Genomic DNA, 24,087 nt, shown 5'->3' with positions numbered 1-24,087 from the left:
TGACGGATGAAATGAAGAACAAAATGATCAGTGACGTCAATGCAGAATTACTGCCGACACCCTCTGCACTCTTTTGGGGGTTTCTACATGTATCCCATTTAACAGAAAAAGGTTCTGTTGTAATCTATGGAATCATCTGATGTCAGTGTAAAAAGAGTGCACTGTTTGATGTTATAGTAGGATCTTAGCCTTCAGTTCAGTCCTTTCGAGCTGGCACAGACGTAACCTTGTCAGGCTGGTTACCGCTTCACTTATTTGGTGAAGATGGCCTTTGTAAGTGCACATGGAATTGAAAAGTGAAGCAATTCTAAGAGCGGCAGCTGTCATGTGCATGTCATACTAAAACACAGCATTGTTTGAAGACCAAACCAACCTCCCTATGCATATTTAAGCATGACACAACATTCTACAACACCCTACAGGCTCTCTGCAGTTAGGAAATACCTGTTTTTTTAAGTGATTCATCATGATTCGATTCGGGTCGAATCAAATTTTTTAGAAAAATTCAGCGAATCGTGTCAAACCAAATTTCAACAAATTCGCCCATCTCTAATTACATATTACATTGTTGCTATTGAAGGAATTTAGAACAGAACCTATCGAATGCAGGTGTGAATTTGAAGTCTTGAAGTGTCTGCTTTGTAGTTACCTTTTCAGCTTCTCTTTACTGCACTCACATCTCTCAATATTTGTACATATTACTATAATATAGACATATACTCCTCTAACTGTTTACATTCACTGTATATTGGTGATTGACACTACATTTGACTCTACCAATTATTTTATACTTTCACTAAAAGCTCATCTTTTGCTTTTTTCAGGAAGGTGTGCTCTATTAAAGAATTAAAATAGGTTTACATTTACTATTTTATCAGTTTTTTTCATGGTTATATTTTATTGTGGTTAACACAGAAGTGACAAGAATACTCGACTTGTGTTATCATAGTAGCATGTCAAATATATTTTCCGGAGAGTCATTCCTAACCCGCATGTTGACATGAGCTGAATTACATTTTTATAAAGTTGCAATATCAATGCATTCTTCTTCTACTTCTTATTTACAATGTGAAATAATCTCCAATATCACGCATGATCAAACTTTCTAGCACAAAGTAAAATATTGCTTGGAGAATCCATCATGAATAAAAGATCTCATGATAGTATTAATGAATATTACAGAAAAAGTTACTTGAATCAGAACTGTATATTATCTGGAGTTTTCCCATTATCAATTTGATCCTTTTACGAAACCTCTAAAAAGATAATTTAAGCTGTGGCCTATACATCAACCTTAAACAAGAAGTAAATAATGTCAACATTGGATATCAGTGCATCTTTAATACTGAGCAGTGCATCTTTTCTGTCAGAACAGGAAATAGGAATGATTGCTTGGCTGTGAGTTATATCAAAACCATGAAAATGTACGTTATAGATTGCTCAAAGTGAAGGTGTATCCACCGATTACTCAGACAAACTTTAAACCTTCAACTTGGAATATAAATGAGAATCTTTCTCAGTTGCCTCTAAATCTTAACTTCGGAAAGATACATAGAGAACACACCATATGAATTGTAAAGAGGAGTGTTCTCCCAGAAGCAGAGATAAAATACGGATCAGCTGTGGAGCAGGAAATACAGTTTCATAATTAACTCAGTAATATTGTTACTTGTTATAGTCCATTCTTATTGATCAATAAGTTCTTGTAGGATATAATATAAATAAAGGGGCACATGTACTAAAAACAGTTGCCTATGTAGTGTGCAGGGGGCGCCAGAATCAGGATATTCAGCAAACATTCTTCATGAATCTGGCGCCTTTGCACTGCCCCAACAAAGTGTACCATTTTTTTTGGGTCATCTTTAACATAGAGTACGCAACACATTTCTGTCAGACCTTGCATAATAAATATTGCGCATGGTCCGACTGAGCACTAGAACACCCATTTCAGTGCAAAATGTTGTGCTGCACTGGGCATAGTGCAGCATGAGCTACAACGTGACATGTGCACCACAATTGTGTTGTGTGCCCCAAAAATGTGTTTCGGACACTTTTTAAATTCATGTCCAAGCAGCAATAAACCACGTACAGTGACTCTGTGTACAGTGATTCAGAACAAATGGGGTTCTTTTATACCCATTGGAAACACCTGATATTTCATTTATATACGATATCTGATAGGTAGAAACACCCGTCACACAACAAACCTTGATCCACTAGGATGGGCAATTTGGGTTATTCCAATTGGGGATGGGATAACCAATTAGGGTTATGCATGTTCTATCTTATTCGATCAAGGTTTGTTGTGTGACGGGTGTTTCTAACTATCAAATAGCCCATATAACTGAAATATCAGGTGTTTCTCAGATGAGCTATGGGTATAAAAGGAACCCATTTGTTCACTGTACATGGAGACTGGAAGAATTGCTGTATTGCACAAAATGGCCGTGCTCTCACTCCCTCCCTTGTATGTCCTCCATGTGAGTATATGTTTTCACTTCAATAAAGAAGAAGAAATGTGTTACTGAAGATTGGTGAGTGCCGTCCATTTTCTCTACCTCCATTGAACAAATGTGCCCAAAGTGTTTTTAGACTTGTGGACAACTCTGGAAAATATAGAGCACTGTATAAATACTGGTACTGATAAAATAAGTGATACCGATAAGAATAAGAAAACAAAAGGAAATAGGGTAATAGGGTGAAGTTATTCAAAATAAAATAGTGCCAAAAAGATAAACTTAAGTGCCACTAGCAAAATGTAAAGATTTCAAATCTAAATCATTGTAGAAGGAGTGGGGCACATTTATAATATATGCAGTGGCAGAATGTGGGTCTTTTGTATGGGAATTAGGGTTATGTCATTTCAGCCACCAAACTTAGATAAGAGTCTTGTAGCTTTCCAGGACATAAATGCAGACATACCTTTTGATTGATTCTCACAGTCCTATTTGTACCCTAAAAACATTTTTAATAAAGATGTTAATGAGTATGAGGTGCTTTGGGGGCATTGTCAAAGCCCCATTGGGCTTCTACTCTATCTCAAAATCTACACCCTTTGCTGCACTTCAATTATGCCCACCTGCTTTTCCAAACCCTCCTTCACTCAGCAATGTCACTGTGCTTTCTTGCAATACCTCACTTCTGAGCAGTATATCTTGAAGTCTGTAGTTCACTACACATGCATAATGTAAACCTGGAAGAAGTGTTCTGTGTGTCTTTGCCTAAGAAGCTAAAAGCACTAAAAGCACAGTTTAACTGAAATGGGTGTAGAAGAGAGCAACCAAGCTTATTACCAGATGGGTAGACTACTGTACGATGATGGATTATCAAACCTGAGGTTAATGAGTTAAAATAAAGAGGGGTAAGGGGACCATTATTACAATGTACAAATTTCTAGATCAGAAGTACAAGGATCTTTCTGATGATCTTTTATAACGCGGCCTGATGCCAATGTGTGCATCCTCTACTCCTGCGTAATGGAGAGCCAGTTCTACCATTGTCATAGAAAGTTTTTCCTTAGTATAAGAGCAGTGATACTATGGAAAAGAACGCTCTTCGAACAGTACATTCACCTTTCTGAAGAGTGATAAACTTCCTAAGCAAAAGTTAGGGGAAAAAGTTATTGAAATTTAAGGAAATGTCACTTTTCCTAATAAAATATATTATAAAATGCCAAAGACTCGAGCTTTAAGATAAGTTCATAACTGTAAAAAAGTTTTTTTTTCCATTATTATTTTACTTAAAAAAATACAATCCTTTATTGTCTCAATAAAGTAAATATTTTTATTAAACATAATTGACAACTGTGTAAAAAAATGTATTTCCTTTTTTTCATTATGCAGTTTTTACAAATTTCAGATGCCTTTTTAGTTGTACTTGTCTTGCAGTACCATTCCATATTGTGAACTACAAGTTGAAAATGCAAAAATAGCACATGGTTTCATGTTTGCCTTATTCTTTTTAATTACATTTTATATAGGTATAAGCTTCTGATTTGGCAAGCTCTGTGTAGCGCTGCATAATCTGTGTACGCCATATAAATAAAGGAATTATTATTATTAAGATTATTCTTAATCTAGGCATGGATGAAAGTTTAAAAAAATAACTGTAGCAATATATTCCTAATTATGAATTTTTCTGTTTTATTATGTAGAAGATTCTTTATTTAACTAAAACCTATGTAGAAAATTAAATAAAATACAATCAGTCCCCAACTTATAGTTATCAAAGGAGTCGGCAATGAAGCTTTATCATTAATCCTTGCAACAGCCCAAATTAGGAAAAACCAATGGTCACAGGGTCCAAAAACTGTTTGTCTTGAGTTACACTTACAAAATATACCTGTTCCAACTTGCATACTATTCAACATCAGAACAAACACAAAAGAACCTGTCTTGTCTATAATCCAGGGACTGCCTGTATTCAGAAAATGTTGTATATCAGATTGTATTCAGTATATATTAGAAATATGAACTCAAAAGAAATACAGTATATGGTGGATAAATTATTAAATGAAGGTTTCCAACAACTACAGATAGAGAAGCGAGATGGAATGTAGACATGGATTTAGATACATAAGTAAGGAAAGGACAATGTAATGGTAAGTTACCGTATAGCAATGTGAGCAATGTGAGTCAATGTAAATGTACTTATTGGGAGTATTTGAAAACACCATTTCTACTTACAAACTATAAAAATAGTTTTCATTATGTTGTCTCAGTCTATCTTTTACAAACATGTAGGAGGTGTGAATAATGTATGCAGAGACTTTGGGAATCCATATGCTAATGCATGAGTTTTAGCGGATACATGGTTGATCCAGAATTTTAAATACTTATGCTTAAAGAAGTTTCCTAGGATAATTTATGAGACAAGATATTTCAGTACAATTAAACCTGACATAAAATGTCCTATGTACATTCCTTACCTTTTTATCCATGAACATAAATATAATAAATACAGTCATTCAAAGTTATATTTTAGAGTTAAAAAATGGACTAATGTAAAGATCTATGGATCATTGACAATGTTCAAGCTGTGATGGCTAGATGATTGGGTAATGATGATTGGTGTTTTGGGATATTCCTAGTATAGAGTAAATTTTCTATTACTTCCACTAGAATACTGCAACAGGTTATAGCTGAAATCTACACTAGGTCAATTTTGGCACAGGGCTGCCTTATAAAATAGCAGACTTTAGGCTTTTTAGCTTATTTGTATATTTTTCTTATGATTGCATAAAGTGAGAAAGTCATTTGGGGTCAGTTATCTTTAGTCAGTGAGTGTCTTTTTGTTTGTTTTTTTCCAGGCTTTGAACTTGTTTAATTTATCTTCGTGGTTTATATATAAGTCTGTGGTCTTTTTGCAACTTTTAATTAAAAGTTGCACAAAAGTTGAGGAAAAGTCAAGGAAAAGTTACAAACTCTTCTGCAACCCCTTCAAAAATTTTTCCTAGTAATGGGTAGGAGTGTGTTCACACTATACAGAGCAAACACTCACGGCTTACACCACCAGGAAGATTTAAGTATATGGAAAGGGAAAAGTTTGGGAAAAGGGATATGTTGTGAGTGTATAACTTAAAATCTAACTTTTATTGATTCTTTTTATAAAAAATATAAAGACTCATATACGTCTCTAAAAATCATAGGGTACTAGTGTGGCACGGCGAGCCACACTCAATCAATGTCACAGAGGCTATATGATGTAAGCCTCGGACAATAGTGCAGGAGTCCCCTTCTATGTTGAATAATTCCTCCTGTAATGTTATGTAACGTCCCCTTAATAATGTTTCTATGGGGAGATTTGAGGAGACAGCAGTGCGTTGTTTATATCTCCAAGCGGCAAGCACCAGTGTTCGGCAAGCCACTGGAGAGAACAGTAACTCTGCGTGTGTGTGTTATCTGATTTATATATAAAAAAGAGACAAAGTGGCATTACCTTTTGTCTTATAATTGTTATAGGCTAAAGATTGATCATGCAATCAATAAAAAATAATAACATTTTAACATTGATAAAGCTCTTTGTATACTCTAGTTACATTGTTTCTCATCACCATATTGACGGTGGCTTCCGATTGGTCAGTTAAGCTGTCAACTCAGGATTACCAAATAAAAAGTGTCCGAACCCGGCTGCCTCTGCCCCTAGAAAAAGCCGGGGTGACCCAGTGAAACACACGTTGGGACACTTCCTTACAATCAATGATCACAGTATAGGGACACTTAGTATAGTATAGGGTATACAGTATAGGGACAAAGTATAGAGATTTATCCCTGCTGCTGACAAATCCACATCCAGTGACAGCACGCAGAGGCAGTAGATGTAGAAGCACTGCTGCTATATGTTTACAGACGCAGCACATCCCTACTCCAGATAGACAGCAGGAATCTGATATAGCGCGTTGCTGCGTTTGCACACACACACACGCAGAATTACTGTTTTCACCAGTGGCTTGGCGAACACTGGTGCTTGACATTTGGAGATATGAACAACGCACTGCTGTCTCCTCAAATCTCCCCTTAGAAACATTATTAAGGGGATGTTACATAACATTACAGGAGGAAATATTCAACATAGAAGGGGACTTCCTCCTGCACTATTGTCCCAGGCTTACAGCATATAGCCTCTGTGACATTGATTGAGTGTGGCTCGCTGTGCCACACTAGTAACCTCTAGTACCCTATAGTTTTCAGAGAGGTATATGAGTCTTTATATTTTTTATAAAAAGAATCAATAAAAGTTCGATTTTAAGTTTTACACTCACAACGTATCCCTTTTCCCAAATTTTTCCCCTGCCATATACTTAAAGTTTTTCTTACACTTACTCAGGAATAGAGTTTACTTGCAACTTTTTAACCATGATTTGCCCCAAATATACAAATGTGGTGAAAACAATTGCAAATATAAGAGAAAAAAAAAAATTCTAGCATAAATGACCCCAATGTTTTGAAGAGGGATTATGTCATGATATCAGTGAATTTCAGTTATAACTGACCGCATGCAGCTTATTTTTCTTCTGATATAGGCAAAGCAAGTTCACATGAACAGAACAAAGAAAATCTCCAGGCTGTTTGGTCACTGAATAAACATCAAAACTTCTCTAGCTAGTTGAGTTAAAGGTCTACTGCCCAGCACCTCAAAACACACTATTGTCAAAATACCCCTTGAACTTTTCTGCATTTTTAAAGGATCAAGCCAGAAGCTTAAATGTATTTTATTGATATTTTTGTGATACAGCAACACAAAGGATCAACTATTTGTGAAGTGAAGAGAATGATATATGATCACTAACAAAAGCCTTCAAAACACCTCTTGTATGAAAAAACTAGAATATTTTTATTTGTTCGTTCATTTAATTACATGAAATTATACAGTATGGTGTGCTCACAGTTCACTGTTAGTATGGGCTCTTTTCCCCCTCCAAACATGATGTGCATTATGGGATCCAAAAAGGTACATTTTAGTATCATCAGACTATACAAAAACAGACTATATTCTCACATTATTTCAAAGGGTTGTCTTAAAGTTCACTTTAAATGTGCTTGAAAATGTTATTGTTCAGTAATAGAGTTTTTCATAATGAGCATACAAATAGCTCATGGGGGTTGAATGCATTACTTCTATTCTTTGAAAAGATTGTACCTGCTGATTCTGAATAATTTCTGTAATACCAGGACACAAGCAAGGACAGTGAACCCTAATACTAAGCCTCCAAACTGTCACCTGCCCGCTTATTGGGCCCACCCTAACCGTGGCCAATAACTGGGTGACATTCTGTTCCTATGCCCAGTGTGAACATGTAACAAAAAAACAAATAACATAGGTCAACAATCCAAGTCACAACTAGATAGCAAATAAAGTACTGAATGGAATAGATGTTAGAATGGTCAAGGACGTAAGAAATATTTAGAAACCAGGAGGAGCAAGAATAGCGGAATACAAATAACAGAGCTAGACAGACGAGCTGTTTGATCAGCAAGGAAAGATGGCAGTGCACAGATATTAAATTGAAGGTGACAAGGTGAAGGAGAGGCAGAACTCAAGAGTGTGCAAGCCTTAACCCTTTCTGGTCCAGAGCAGGGATTGCAGCTTTCCTGCAGACCAGCAGTAGTGCCAACTGAAAGACACCAAATAGAATTCAAAGCCTTCTCAGGCAACAACAGAAGACCAGAACACAGAAGTAACAATTTCACTCCTTTTGGAGCTAAAAGATTCTTTATACAGCATTACCCACTCATTAAATAGCTGAAAGTTGAGAGTCATCAGTTGTTGCTGACTCCTCTGTTAAAAATCTGATGGGTGAGAGCACCTGGTCCTAGTGCAAAACATGTTCCCCAACAGTGATCATGGTACCTTCAGTAGTTTAGAAACTCTTCTGTAACCAATGCCATCTATATGTTTTGCAACAATAAGGTTTGCAAGTGTCTTAAGAGAATTCCCTATTTTATCATCAGATCTTTTCTGTGGGCACCTTGGTAATGATATAAACCAATCCCCAGGAGGGGGAAGAGAAACAACTTGACCCTACAAAATTATGAGCACTAGGTGGATAAGGGTAACAACCACCAATTAATTTTACCAAAAGTCACCCGGCTTGCGACCAAAAATCCCTTTTTATTCACCAGGGCTATAGTGTATAGATAAAATGTAACTTTTATTCAATTACTAATTAAGACCAATTCAGTAAGAAAAATTAAAATTACATACAGAAAGTACCCGGGCTCATAATATTCTAGAATTCAGGGATAGTATCCTATAGCAACAATGTATTTGGATGAGGGGAGTTTTATTCACTTCCCCCTAAACACCACTCATGGTTGCAGATAGACTAATCCCTATTTGTCCCTAAATTACAAATAGACCAGGATAGATGGAGGTTCATAGAGTAAATCCTATGACATAATCCTATGACATAGTCCCTAGGGGTTATAACAGGTACAGGACACTCTCTAGGGTTTACTCTAGGGAGTGATAGAACCTCCATCTATCCGGGGCAAATCTGTAACATTGCACTGTATAGTCAAACATTTGCCTACATCTGCAGTATGCTCCTCAAAAGCAATTCCAGAATCTGCCCACTTCTTACAATTGAAACCTCTAAAACTGTTTACTAATTGGTCTACTGAACTATTTCCCCTACAATCTATTCTTAAGGCAGCAGCCAGATTTGTCTTACAGTCTAGTCTCCTTCCCAAAATAGGGAATCTACAATCTCTTTAGTCTCAAATAATTCCAAATCACAGGATAAGGCATAAGTGTTAGAAGATTAAGTTATAACTTCTAAATCTGTCTAAATCTATGTGGAAAATGGGAAACCCAATGTCCTTCCATCCAACAGCTAAGAAAATGGGGACCATTCAGATAACTGCAAATGATGAGTAGACCCATAGAACTTGAAAACCTGTGCAGGTCCAGCTTCCAGTACCTAAACCAAACGACACCCCAAGTAAGACTGACCCTTCAACCAACCACTGGTAACACTCATGATTGGTGCTGGTATGCGCACTGGCTCTTAAATGATCCTCCCCAAAATGGCAGCATGTATGATCAAATTAAATTCGCTAGTGACTTTGGCGGTGGAATTTAAACAGTTAATGCCCCTACTTAACAGTTAGAGCCACAACTTATCACAGATGTTACTGAGCCAAACCAGGGGCTCAACTTCTGATGAAGTTTGGGGTCAGGTCTGGAAGACACGAACTGTCAAAGTTCTGCATTGACCCAAACTTTACGGTTCGTGTCCACTCAACACTGATAAACACCTTCTTGAAACTATAACCACCATCCCCTCTGAAAAGCAGGCCACCTCAAAGACAGTGTCATGAAGCTGGTCCTCATCCTAGATAATTTGTCTGCAAAAATCTAGCTTCAGCATCTAGGCCAACCTCCTTAAATGTATGCTGCTCATAAATACACCAATTCATTAAGAATATAGTAATAAATCTGTGATAGCCCATGACTGTAGCCTTATCATTTAATGAAAATGTCTACTTTCTTCTACCTCATTCCACCATAAATTTGATATTCAATATGTTATCTTAATTGGCTAACGTACAGTTTATAATTCATAGTAATTGTCTAGTTTCAGACAACACAGGAAGAAGTCGTACATTTCGCTCTATACAATATGAAACAAACACCGTTCTGTATCATGTCTACCTTTGATTTACGTATGGCTGTTAAAATATTACATCATTGTATAACTGTCTAACATGTGTTTTCACGTGGCAATGTTAATCACTTCAGCTAATGTGCCAGCCAATATATATTGGTTCAAGACACAAGTAGCTGACAGCCAGTCAATCTCTGCCATTGTCTAGAGGTTCTACTTCACGAAAACCGTCTGCACTGGCTGATAACTGTATTGATTCCATTCACTTGGTGTTCACAACAAGTGACATCCAAATACATAACAAGTAGATAAAGTGGCAGTGGTTGCAAAATCAATATGTGTAAAAGTACACAGCACAAAGGGACATTAATATTTTGAAAATTCACAGCATCTGACATGAGGTTGCTGCAGTGATTTCATGGAGCTATGCCAAGAACTAAAATGAGATTTATGCTGTGTGTTGCAGTCATTAGCTAGGTAAGGAGTTTATGTCATGGTATTACCAGTTCATAAACTTTAGTGATTGAAGGTAAATATACTACAAACACCGACCTGACCAACAGCTAAAATCATACATGGAATGTAGCTGTGATATGTTTATCTTTTTATGAAATGTTATTTCTGTTGACATAAAGAGTTGGCTTTCTTCAGCAAATGGGGACTAACTATACTGGGGAGCCATTTCTAATTGACAGCATACTGATAGAAAGCATACTTTAAGATACGAAGATATAATTATATGATACATGTCACAAAATAGACATGCCTGTAAATAATAGAAACATCAAAAATACTACATATAGTAAATCTACCTTTTAGGTGTCCCGTTTGCCAGCCTCTTATTATGTTTGTCACGCCTTGGCCTGTTTTGTACCAGAAATCCAATTCCACACCTGCAGTAAGCCATAGGACCAGCCAAACACTAATATTTAACATGAACAAAGAATCCAATTGAGTATTAAACACCCTTATTATGGGTACACCACTCCAATGGCCTTTAACATATACTATGTAAGATAAATTGGGTTTTAAGGAAACCTGTCACCAACATTTTTCACAAATACAGCTAGTGACGTATTTCCAAAGAGCCATATTAACTAAATGCCACCCTTCTTTTAACTAAAAAGTATCCCTCACATAACCATAAAATCAACTTTATGTTATCCTACCTGTCATCAGAGGGGGCATGACCAGCTTGGCCAGCCCCTCCCATATACTTCTCCTCATGCCTCCTTACTATTCAGCACTTCATGTCATGTGGCCAGGGTGATGTCAGCTAAGGTCCTTTGCCCAGTAACATCAACATCTACCCCACCATGTATGCATCTGAGCACATGAAATCACAGTATGCCTCCATGGATTTCTACTCATCCACATCCTCCATAGAAGCATATTGTGATTTCATGAGATCAGATACATACATGAGGAAGATGTTAATATTCATAGGTATAGGACCTTAGTTGACATCATCCTTGCCACATGACATCAAATGCTCCCTCATGTAACACTGCTCTCTCTTAATGTTCCAGCAAGTCATCATGTACAACAGTTGACAGAGCTTTTTCTACCCTTAATAATAATAAGTAAGTAGATCTGTATATGTCTGGCAGACGCTCCCTAAGTACTAGTTTCACACAGCAGCATGTCTTAGCAAAGAGACCTGTCAATCTGGAACAAGGAGGCAGGGCAATGTAAGTAAAATTTTATACGCAGGACTCACTTAATATCATTGGATGCACATCAGGCAAGTTGCATATAAATTTACAAACTGCTTGTTTAACATTGCAGCAATGGATATAAACCATTTACGGATAAGGGCAGGGCTTTTTAATGATAGTTTTTTTAATTAAATATTTATTTTGGTTGGTTAAATTTAGATGGCAGGTCCCATTTAACTTTGAGGCTGGTGTATAAGGTCACCTGAAAATTTAGTGTTATACAATATTTTACCTTGAAATTGTGTTCATGTAAAAGCAACCTCTGATAGTCTGCATCTCTCTATGGCTCTTTAATAGCTGATCACTTTTACGGACTTGTTAAATATCAGCTGATTACTGATGGCATGAGGACTAAAAACTAATAACATAAAGGAAGTAAACTACTTCTTTAGAGGAGGAATCAAATTTTTTATTATCTGTTTGCTATCTGATTTTCATTTGACTTTGAGAACTATTTTTGCTTCAACTACTATCACAGCAGCCTTTAGAAGTTGCGGATTCTTGACCTTTTTAAACTGCAACCAGATTTGAGGTTTTTTTGTAAAATTACTGTAGAGATGCTGTGTTACTGATGGGTTTTGTTTGATGTTTTGGACATCATAAATTACTTCTTTCAACTTGATGTTGATGAATCACTTTCCTGTTCATCAATTATAGTTATCATGTTTAAGTCCTTGTAGTTTCTATGAAAGGTTTTTAAATATTTTTATCTGGCATAAATTAGGTGAATCTTGAATCTTCACCCTGCTCATCAAGATGCTGAACTGCTTCCCTCAAGGGCATGACCAATTCACACTAAATATTCTAAATCGATAATAATTGTCCTTGGAGAGGTAAAGTATTGATGAATGCAGAATGTACATCTGACTTGTTTCATGTAAAGGTTTGGAAAATACTGTATTGATTTGAATAAATGTTGTATATTTTACACATCTATCCAATCTGTCTATTGAACTTGCACAAAGCCAGAATATTCATTTAAAATTACAGGTGCTTGGAATAACATCCAGTTAAAGGAGATTCCAAGGCTATTAAACAAACAGCTTCCACATTGATGGGTTGTGAATTAATTAATGTCAGCGATTAGTATTCCCTTGTGTAAGGGAGAAAAATGCTCAGATGAACAATGATTCCTCAGTAATGTTAAATTGAAGGAGACAACAAATACACAAATAGAAGGTGCACACTTAATCTAGACCGTCCTAATCTGAAACAGATTTACTATCCAGCCTGAGAAACTTTGATGAATCTGGCTCAGTATAAGGCCACATGTGCACTTTGTGCAGACTGCCAGGTGGCAAAGATGGGTTGGAATAGGACCTGCTCTACAATTTGTAGCGTGTGAATGCATCGACTGTGGGTATTAGCCCATAGAAAGCAATAGGGACATGCGGCAGCCATATGTTAAAAAAACGGCCCAAAAGTTGGTAGCCTAACTTTCCACTCTGAAAGTGTAGCATTCTTAATAAATGAATGAACTTATTTTATTGAAGTTGTGGTCACCCTGGTAGTGCTGACACAAGAGTCAGCCATCATGAGGGTCAATCATGTTAGGATGTCCTAAATTTCATTCTATTTGTGCAGTAGTTGTTTAAAAGGTGAAAGCTATTTCATCCCACATTTTTAGTGTCTCTATAACAGTTATTGTGTTTGTGTAGCTGGTGCACTTTATCTTTGTGAAATTAATTGCTCCTGACCTCTATTAATCTGTCTCTCTTTTAGTCATTTTAGGAGTTATAGTGCTCCCCTAGTTTTGACTATAGCTTTATCTTTATTCAACTATGTATTCCTGCCTCCAGCTTCAAGTTTACTCGGAAACACTGTTCTTAGGACTCATAGTATCTGTTCTGTCAGATCAGGAACTCTACCAAGGCAGTACAGCAGATCCATGAATACGTGATTAAAGGGTTAAGACCTAAAGTATTTTTTTCTACATGACTCTTTGACATGCTAACCTGAAGGCTAAAGTGTCACCTTATAATTTGAAGCATGTGAGATCTGTGCTTGTGTGAACAGATACCCTCAGTTGATATGATGTACACATTTTCTAAATGTTATCAGGGACATTTATCATACGACAGTGTGCATGCACCATCAGATGCATCAGGGGGTTCTGCCTGGCATAAATTGATGATACAGCCTGCAAACTTTCACTTCTGAAAGTTTACTGTGCACAGGCACATGGCTGGAACACTCCAGGGGTTTAGTTTTCCAAATCACCATTGTTTTAATAAAAAATAAACTTTATACTCACACCCTGGCTTTACTGCGCAAGTGCTGTCCTGTGTAGTGTCCTGGCTTCACTTCCCACATCGTGAGAGGAGGCACCGGTGCAAGATCTGAATATGTGAGTCCGATGTGCCTCATCAGACTCGCATCTAGGTAAAAATTTAAGATTATTTTTGAAGATTTCGCCCACGTACAGCAGACATACGGGTTGTTTTGGAACCATAAACCACTGGTCCCAAAGCACCTGATGTTGGTTTAAGGTCCCAAATCCACCTGACAGGTTTTCTTTGAGCTCAGGACCACCCATTATAGAGAACAACAGAAACATCTTGTACTGAAGCAAGATAGCTGAAAATTATAACCAGGGGATGGGGAAGAGAAGGTTGTTAGGGCTAGAAAAATGCACCGGTATCTGTGGAACAATGGCTACTACAGGATGCAAAATTCTTGGGTCGTGACAGGTCCTAGTTATTATAAGCTATGCCAAACTGGAGTAGTGGTATGTGGAAAATTAATTTATTATAAAGTTAGCTAACCTAAAACAGCTTTATTATAAAGCTAAAGCAGCACAGGCCATGGCAGATAAAATCTGCATATGGAATGGTTATTATTATAATACTAATCAAACATTCTTTATTTTCCTCGTTTAATCAACTTGAAGTGTTTTAATTCCAATGTCAAAATCATTAAAATCTGTATTTTAAAATATGTCAGTAATAGTTTCAATAAATTAGCACTTAAGATGGCAATGCCTCAGCACGTACAGAAGAGATGTATGTGGGAGGAAGTTCTGCTTCATATGACAAATCTGAAAATGATTTTGTAAAACTTTGACAGCAGGCTCCATTGTTCTTATCTGTGTTTTGTAACCTTTCACAAGCTGCTAGAAAGAAGGAATGACACATTTCATGGCAGGAGTGTTTCCAATCAATGTTATTTTGATACTTTTATTATAATGATTAAGTAATGTAAGTATGATAGGAATAATGAGCTTTTTTCAGTCAACATTTGCAGTGTACACAGACAAGAAGTCCTTGTGTAGGTACCAAACATGGTCATCGACCATAACTCTGTAATCTCGCCAACAAGATTACCCGGATGTCTATAGCGTTGGGGGGTGGGGGGCAGGGTGAACAGGTTATTCCTCTACTTATCATTCACAGAAAATTTTTTAACCTAGTATGGTTCTTCATACTCCCATAATAAGCTATTGATTTATGCAAAATGTATTTAAAGGCTATGCACACTACACTTCTGACAGGTTAGATCTTTTGAATTCCATGAGACCAGTGCTAAGACCCCCAATTCTTTTCAATAGAAAAATGGTTTGTTTCTGCTCTGCACTCCCTAAAGAGCGAAATTACACAGAGCGAAATTACACAGAGCAAAATTACATGGCTGAAAAATGAAAATAGGATGTTTCTGCTGTGGCATCGAATTGATCAAGTGATCAAATTTGAGCAATAAATGTTTTACTCATCTCTTCTGTTAATGTGAAAAAGAGTTTTTTCAGTGAGACAATTTTTTTCACAAATCTGTTTGTGACCGTCCAATCTGAGATCTGTGGTTTTAATTGCAGTTCTGGTATAATTGGTTATATGGATATAATGTATTTGCTTGGATTCCCAATGGCCTGTTTGTCTTTATGAATATGTAAACAAGTTGTGTATAGAAATGTAAAGCGTGGGGTCATGTGCTGTAAAATGCTAATTATACTGTCCTTTCAGTCTGTACATTGTATATAAACAATACTGTAAATTCCCCTCTATTCCAAACCATTTTTAAATGTGGTAACAATAAATGTATATGCTGCAAATTCCTGTTACCTGAGAATCTCTTTGAAAGTCTACATTTTTCGCAAACATGATAAAAAAAGTTTCATTTTGTTCTGAAACTATGTATATTGTATATTTACTTACTTGCGGTTATGGCATAATCTGCACACTGAACTTCTAGATCCTTGTGTAAAAGATACTTTCCAAAGATTAAGGACCTAAAATATCCAATGACCAAACTATTACATGATGATTTCATTAGAGGCTTGTTAATACCAGGTATTGGAAACATTTATGTTCTCCTCAAAAAGAGGTTATTCTGCCATTTAACTTTTTTATAACGCTCTGAGTTCTTATGTTTATTTTATTTTGCATATTTCTAAGACTCATATTCTCAATTTACCTTTATAAAAGAGGCAGTTTGATCTAAAAATTATTTTTGGGACAAAACTTTATAATAATAACGTTTAATAGTTTTCTCAAATCTGGGCCTATATAGTTCTCAAAAATTCAGCCGTTCAATAAACAGTTTACATTGGAGGTGAAGCACTGAATACGTATATGAGGAAATACATTGTAAGGAAGAACATTGAGGAAATATTTGCTAGGGCCTCAGACTTAAAATTAGTCTTCACAGTGACCAACATTTGAGAAAATTAGATGCAGAAGGCTCTGTGATTAAGAAACATAACCAAAGCCACTTACGAGCTAATATAATTTATCTCATCATTTCTGTCAGGCCCTTTTCTTAAAGGAAATCTACCATCAAATCAAGAATGATAAATCAGGAGCCCTTGCTCATAGACCCAGGCACTGTGACTATGGTCATGTTTTATATTTGATATCTATGGCCTCCTTACATTTGAAATCAACCTTTAAAATTATGAAAAGGCTCCTGAAAGTGTCACGATCCCCCTTCTGAGCTTCAGATTCTCAGGCTGTTACATTGTGCAGGAGAAATTTCCCCTCCCATGGTGTGCTGAAACTTCCCTGAACATCACATCAGGCAAAGGGAGGGGAGAAGTGGTGAGAAGGGGGGAGAGGCGGGTGATACAGTCTAACAGCCTGTAAAGCTGCAGCATGGAGGAACACTGTTAACACCCCCAGAAGCACTTAAGGTTAATTAGCAGAATTTTAAAAGTTAACTTGAGAAGAATAAATACGATAATATAAGATTACCACAGTTTTTTTTGTTTTGTTTTGCTTGGTTTTGTTTTGTGTTATCTTGTTTAAGTTTTGTTTTGTACTGTCTTGTCTCAAATTGGTTTTGGGTCTAGACTTTATGGGCGGTTTGGTGAATGGGGAATATAAAAGTTTTTGTAATTCTCACAGAAAATAATTGTATCTTTTTATGGGATGGTAAGGGGTGGGCGGGGGGTAGATTAAATATTTATGCATATGGATTGTGTTTGTGATTGAATAGCATATGTGTATATTTTCAAAATGTTTCAATAAAGAATAAAAAAAAAAAAAAAGATCACCACAGTCACTGTGCCTGGATCTATGAGCAAGTGTTTATCATGGATTTTGATTTAAGTGTTTGAACTTGACCATGGAAATTGACCATGGAGCCCTACTCTAATGTCAGTATTGTCATATACAATTGCTGTCTTATAGTAACCCTTTTTCATAGAACATATTAATTTTATTTTAGAGCCACGCACCACATGGTGAAAGGATTTCATGGAATGAGCACTGTCCTGGAACAGTCCAAGCATTATAGTAACATATGATGCAAGGAGTTGCATTGAACCGTGATTATGTCCTCACTACGGCATGGTTGTCTGCAAGGAATTAGGGATTCCTTGCATTATACATAATTATGTTTGGACTAATAAAACATTTTGCATGATTTATTCTTTCTTTAAAATCATTACAGAACAACAGTACAAAACAGACCACCACATACAACTGTTGTTATGTTGGGAAAAATACACCATCCAGTGGCAGTATTGTCTGAGACAGAGGCTTCTAACAGAGTCTGAAATGTAGATATTAACACAGAGTTTTGGCGGCCTTTAGGCTACATTCACACAAACTTACAGCCAGAATACCTTAACAAATCATTCCTATGGGCAATACGGTCATACATTGAATGGCCGTATTTGTCACCGTACCGTATCTTAGCATATGTGAGCCCTATAAAAAGATAGAGTATGTCCTATTTTCTCATGTTCTTGTAGCCGTTTGCCCCATTGAAGACTATGGGAATGTATAAAACACAGGTGTCATGCGTTGTAGCCACCGTATCCTGCCATATATACGTTCTGTATCTCGAAAGACCTGGAGCTATGGGAGGGGAGGACCTACCTGTGGGACAGAAGTACTCAACATGTCTTTTGGGAAAATGGAGAGGCTTCTGGTTCTGATTCAAGTGCATCTTATTCTTTGGGTTAATGCGTGGAAGGCTTCCATGAACGTGCCCTCAAGCACAAGAAGTGGGAGGAGATTACCACCATTATTTTTACGGATGAGTGGACATGCGGGAGCAGCAAGGAGTGTGAAGTGCTTGGTGCAGCAATATACAGCAAAGACTTACCAACTATGGAGAGGGCTCAGCCCTTGAGCCCTCTCCATGCACCCGCACCTGACAAACACCGTACTATTACAACGTGCGTCAGGAAGGGGTTATTGCATCCGAATTCATATGCACACATTAGTATTCCCCTTCATAACTATACATACAAAATGTTACTAAACCTAAAGACTGAAAAAAAAGACACATGACAAACTAATGTTTATATAAGTTTATTAAAAAGTAGAAAAATTCAGATCGATGAGGTCTTAACTCCTTTGACTCATTTTGAAATCTGGGCTGGTCTTTGGAGACTTTGGAGTCTGGACTGGTCTGGGGTGTTCAGGTGACCAAATTTGGGGATGGGCAAGCTTTTGTCATTATTTTATTATCATTTGTCATTATTTGCCAGCCCACCATATTTTATACAGATATGGTACAAATAAGGTGACATACATTGCAATATGTGGGCATTTGGCTGAAAAACATCACGTATATATGGGCTCATATGGCACCGAAATACAGAACTGGAGAAGTCACACGTTTGTATGAATGCAGCCTTAGATACAGCAACTTACAAATTGTACAGTATTTTATATAGTGTGCATTTAACACTGTCCTTGACAACTGAAACATATAATAAAGAAGGAAGTATATTTAAAGAAGCCCACACCTGACTTCCTATTAACACCTGTGAAGTATAATTCATTACATTTGTTCAAGTTAACAATTTAAAGGACTTTGTCTCCAAAATACCAGCACCCTCAGGTATATAATGAAATAGACTTCACAGAATTCCTTCTTTTATGTAAAATCTTGCCCAGTTGCCTATAAAAAATAGCTTTCAAAGCCATGTAATAAAGAGCAGAGTAAAGTCACTTTTTCTTAGGATAAGGCACTTTTAGAGGATAAAATTATCTTTCAGATTACATCAGACTTGAGGTTCTGTGAGCTATAGAAACAAAATGTGGGCAGTTATAAAAGAGGGAGATGCATCATTGCAGTTGCATTTGCTGATTTTGATCTATCAGCAGGTCTTTTATGACTTTTTTCACCCCACTGAAATTTTCACAAACAACTTTAGATTTAACTAGTGAATGCAGATGCCATAGACAGAGTTTAGGGGATTTATCATTATGACGGCTTCTTGCTCCAGTTTTTTACACTGCTTTTTGTTTGTCAGACTTATCATAGTGGCTTGGGCAGCTTGACAAAGTTGGCATCTTCATTGGATTAAAGACATTTTGGTGAAAAGCTGTAAAAAAGTTGCAACGTTTTGTGCAACTAGTTCCTAAATATTTTTTAGGACTTGAGAGCACTTACATATAGTTTGTGACCTTTTTTTAAGTTGTGCTTTATAAATCTTTCTACCATATCTAGATTATTTCGATAAATGTGGTTTAAGATGTCAAAAGTGAAAAGTGGAGTAGGCTGGCAAATGTTGCAAAAAAAGACGCAGTTGCTACAATTGTGCAACATTTGTATGCCAGAAAACTGATCTAACTACATTGATAAATCTGCCCCCCCCCCCCATATGCCACAGTGGTTTAAATAACTTTAACAAATCTTATTTTCAACACAGGTAGTGAGTGGCAAATAAAAGACACAGTTCCTGCCTATTTCTTTAACTGCCTGTATCTCCAGTTATGCTTGATAGCTCTGTCATCAGGCATCAGACTGATTCTCTATGGTTTTATGATCTACAAGCAAGGGGTTGCATTTGCGTTTCATGGACTTATATAGTCATACATACTCATATACCCTACTTAACAATAGCAATAGTTTATTTATCGAGTTTTCTAAAGGAGCCTTAAATGACACCAAATTGTGCACAATTTCCAAACAACATGGTTTTAAATTGAAAGGGTTAATTTTCTTAAATATCTATTACAAAGTGTCCAAAATTTTAATATCTACATCATTTTGTGTATCTGTCAGAACTCTCTGAATGGGTTCTTGCTGCAGTGTTCTGAGCTTGTGAACCACAACCAGGTCTGCTCTGTCCAAGTCTGTGATTGACAGTTAGCTCTACATATTTAATTCCTTTGGTTGAGCAGGCCCTACATTCTGAGGAAATCTGGGTGGCTACATCCTGTTTCTGAGCTGTAGTTTGTGTGTCAGGTGTGGTTTGAATGATAATTTGTCAAAACCATCAGTGCCTGGGGCGATATCCAGGAACTATACATATACCTAGTCCTCACTTCACTTGGGAGCTGGTTATACTCGTCCCGTGATAGTTGTGTTACTTCATTTTCAATTGTGCTGTTGCTGGTATTCAGCTACTTGCTAGGTTTTGACTACTCTTTGCCTCACAATTCTGTACTTTGCCCAATCCTGGTTTTGGCCCAATTATCATGCTATGTTCTTGCAGGTTAGCTAGTGTGGGCAAGTAGGCAGGGTCAGGGGTCATGAGTAAGCTCAGGACCTGTGCCTCTTTCTCCATCTTGACCGCATCTTCCTAAAAGTAATGTTGCATTTTTACATTCACAAATCTTATACAGTGGATTTAAAAGACACAGGAAAGCCATATTGTATATGTCTATACAATAAAATTCTCATAAGTAATCCTAGTATACAATATTGCATACACAGTTCTTTTTTCTATAAAGCAGTGCAATATGCATACACTTCTTGTCGTCAAAGTACAAATGCATTATAATTATTTAGTCTTTGACAAAATAGGATAGTTGCTTAATATTCATAAACAGGGATTTAATTCACCTTTGAGAAATAACCATATGATGGTCAAATTAGAAATGTAAAAACAATTATCAAAATTTAAATTCCCTTAATACAGACCAACATCATCTTTGGGGTTTCTATATTTGCTGATACTTTGCTTTATATTAAGCCTCTACATCTATAACATTTGGAAAGTCTCATTCTGATTACAAACGAGGCCAGGCAAGAAACAAATTCCGTAAGAGTTCAATCTCAATCACTTGAACTTGTTACCTTCCTGTCTATTCTTCTAATGGTATGTAATCTTTTTTTTTCTTCCTTTTCTATTTCTTATGTTCTAGTTTCATAGGATTCTGCCTATAAAAACATTTAAAAATACATCATTCCTCTTGCTGGATTTTCGTATTTTTGTCCACCCTCCTATGTAAGTATTGCTATCAGAGAAACAAACAAGGTTTTAGTTTCTGGTTGTACAAATATAGTGTCATTGTTTAACTTGGCAAATTAGCTGGTGGCACCCAGATAGAAATGTCCTTATTGTCCTTATCTTGAAAATTACCCAGCAAGAACCATCAAGACTGGATTGGGTTAATATCAGACAAACCATCATAAGTCTCATAACTCATTTCAATTATAGCCATCTGATTTTAGGGAATTTACATAATTGTAGAATTTTGGTATTACAAATGCTCTGAAAAAAGGATAACTGTTTTTAAGTTGATTCAATCACCTAAGCTATCTTAAAGCCATGTAATGTAATATTCACAATATATTTCATATAAAATTCTATTAATCTACTTATTCTTTTTTTATTACCTTCCAATCTTTTTTTCCTACTCTTATGTTTATTATTTCTTAAAATTTTCTCTTATCCTATCAAAGAAGTCCAATATTCCCTATCATTCTTTCCCCAAATATCTCCCACGGAGGGAAGAATACATTAAATGGTCAGTCTCACTGAAATCGCCTGGCTTGCCTGATGTTCATCTAATAAAATATGACTACCTTTAGTTAATGTAGACACCTTTTTTTCTATGTATTTATCTTTGTCTATCTACTTGGGTTTTGACGTGAAAAATGCATCAGAAAAGTCTTTAGTTCATCAAAGATCACTCCTACAAACCTTCCTTTTCATTCTCTGGTCCATTACAAAAATACATTATATACATTTTAGGGATCACATTTTAGGGACTTATTTTACCTGTGAAAATAAGTCTTCTGTTGTTAGTTGGGCAAGGGTAAAAATCCTAGAGTGATAATAGTCAGCTGATTCTGTGTTACCTTATAATTTAACAATAAAGCCTATTTGAGACTGGATTTAGCTGACAGTTATTAGTTAACCTTTGTTCTGGATTCTATGCTATGAACATCAGCTCAGTTTTCCAACTTTACCTTGCATTTTTGTTTTATATTGTGCTGCCATTGTATTGTGACTTTTGTGTGCACTTTTTTTCCCGACACTCCATGATTTGCTGACTATTATTTTGTTTTCTCTCTTCTCTTTTACACTCACTGTATTCAATGTAAGAAACTTTGTCTATTTGGGGGCTTAAATTTAGTGAGTTCATTAACTAGGCAAAGTTATTTGGGGTAATTAGTATTGGGGCTCACCTTCTCTTACCTTCTCTAGGTAGCCTGACACAGCTTTAGTAATTCATCCATTGTGAGAGACTAAGGAGCAAAATTCCTCACTTTCTTCATGTGCTTTCCATGAAAGGCCTTCATAGAAATTGAAAATTAGAGATAAAGTTTACAAATTGGTGACTGCTAACAAAAACCCTGCAATTTCTTTGATGTCACACTCCAGTCACAGCTTAATTCATTGAATTATACCTTGTGCAGGCACTGAAGGGAGGAGTATGAAACTAGGTTCTAGCATGATGCTGGGAATACAATAATAATGAGTCATGTTCCTCACTCCAGGCCCTGCACCATGCATCATTTAATGAATTAGCTTTGGTTGGAGTGTTCCTTTAATGCTGTTTAATAATGGGATCATTATATTTTTCAATTATTTACCACAGTTGTGACTTTAGTAAAATTATTTATTATGTAACCACTCTTTGGCAATTTAGTACACTACATAGTAAAAATGTAAAATATAAAATGAGAAAAAAAAACAAGTGATCTGGTTTCCTAACACACCTGCACCTATTTTTGGTTATCTTGGCTCCTCAAACTTTTTCACTGCATCTACCAATGGGCAGCCCATGTGACTTCTGAGTGGCCTTTAGGCTGAATTCACATGACTGTTGGAGTGGATATATATATGGATGTATATATGGTATATACGTATAGACGCCCGTACATACACTCACCGGCCACTTTATTAGGTACACCATGCTAGTAACGGGTTGGACCCCATTTTGCCTTCAGAACTGTCTCAATTCTTCATGGCATAGATTCAACAAGGTGCTGGAAGCTTTCCTCAGAGATTTTGGTCCATATTGACATGATGGCATCACACAGTTGCCACAGATTTGTTGGCTGCACATCCATGATGCGAATCTCCCGTTCCACCACATCCCAAAGATGCTCTAATGGATTGAGATCTGGTGACTGTGGAGGCCATTTGAGTACAGTGAACTCATTGTCATGTTCAAGAAACCAGTCTGAGATGATTCCAGCATGGCACATTATCCTGCTGAAAGTAGCCATCAGATGTTGGGTACATTGTGGTCATAAAGGAATGGACATGGTCAGCAACAATACTCAGGTAGGCTGTGGCATTTCAACGATGCTCAATTGGTACCAAGGGGCCCAAAGAGTGCCAAGAAAATATTCCCCACACCATGACACCACCACCACCAGCCTGAACCATTGATACTAGGCAGGATAGATCCATGCTTTCATGTTGTTGACGCCAAATTCTGACCCTACCATCCGAATGTCGCAGCAGAAATCGAGGCTCATCAGACCAGGCAACGTTTTTCCAATCTTCTACTGTCCAATTTCGATGAGCTTGTGCAAATTGTAGCCTCAGTTTCCTGTACTTAGCTGAAAGGAGTGGCACCCGGTGTGGTCTTCTGCTGCTGTAGCCCATCTGCCTCAAAGTTCGAC

The sequence above is a fragment of the Engystomops pustulosus genome, chromosome 2, assembly GCF_040894005.1.
Source record: "Engystomops pustulosus chromosome 2, aEngPut4.maternal, whole genome shotgun sequence".
NCBI classification, from domain to species: Eukaryota; Metazoa; Chordata; class Amphibia; order Anura; family Leptodactylidae; genus Engystomops; species Engystomops pustulosus.
The sequence above is the reverse complement of the archived record's forward strand: the minus strand, read 5'-3'. Positions refer to the sequence as shown.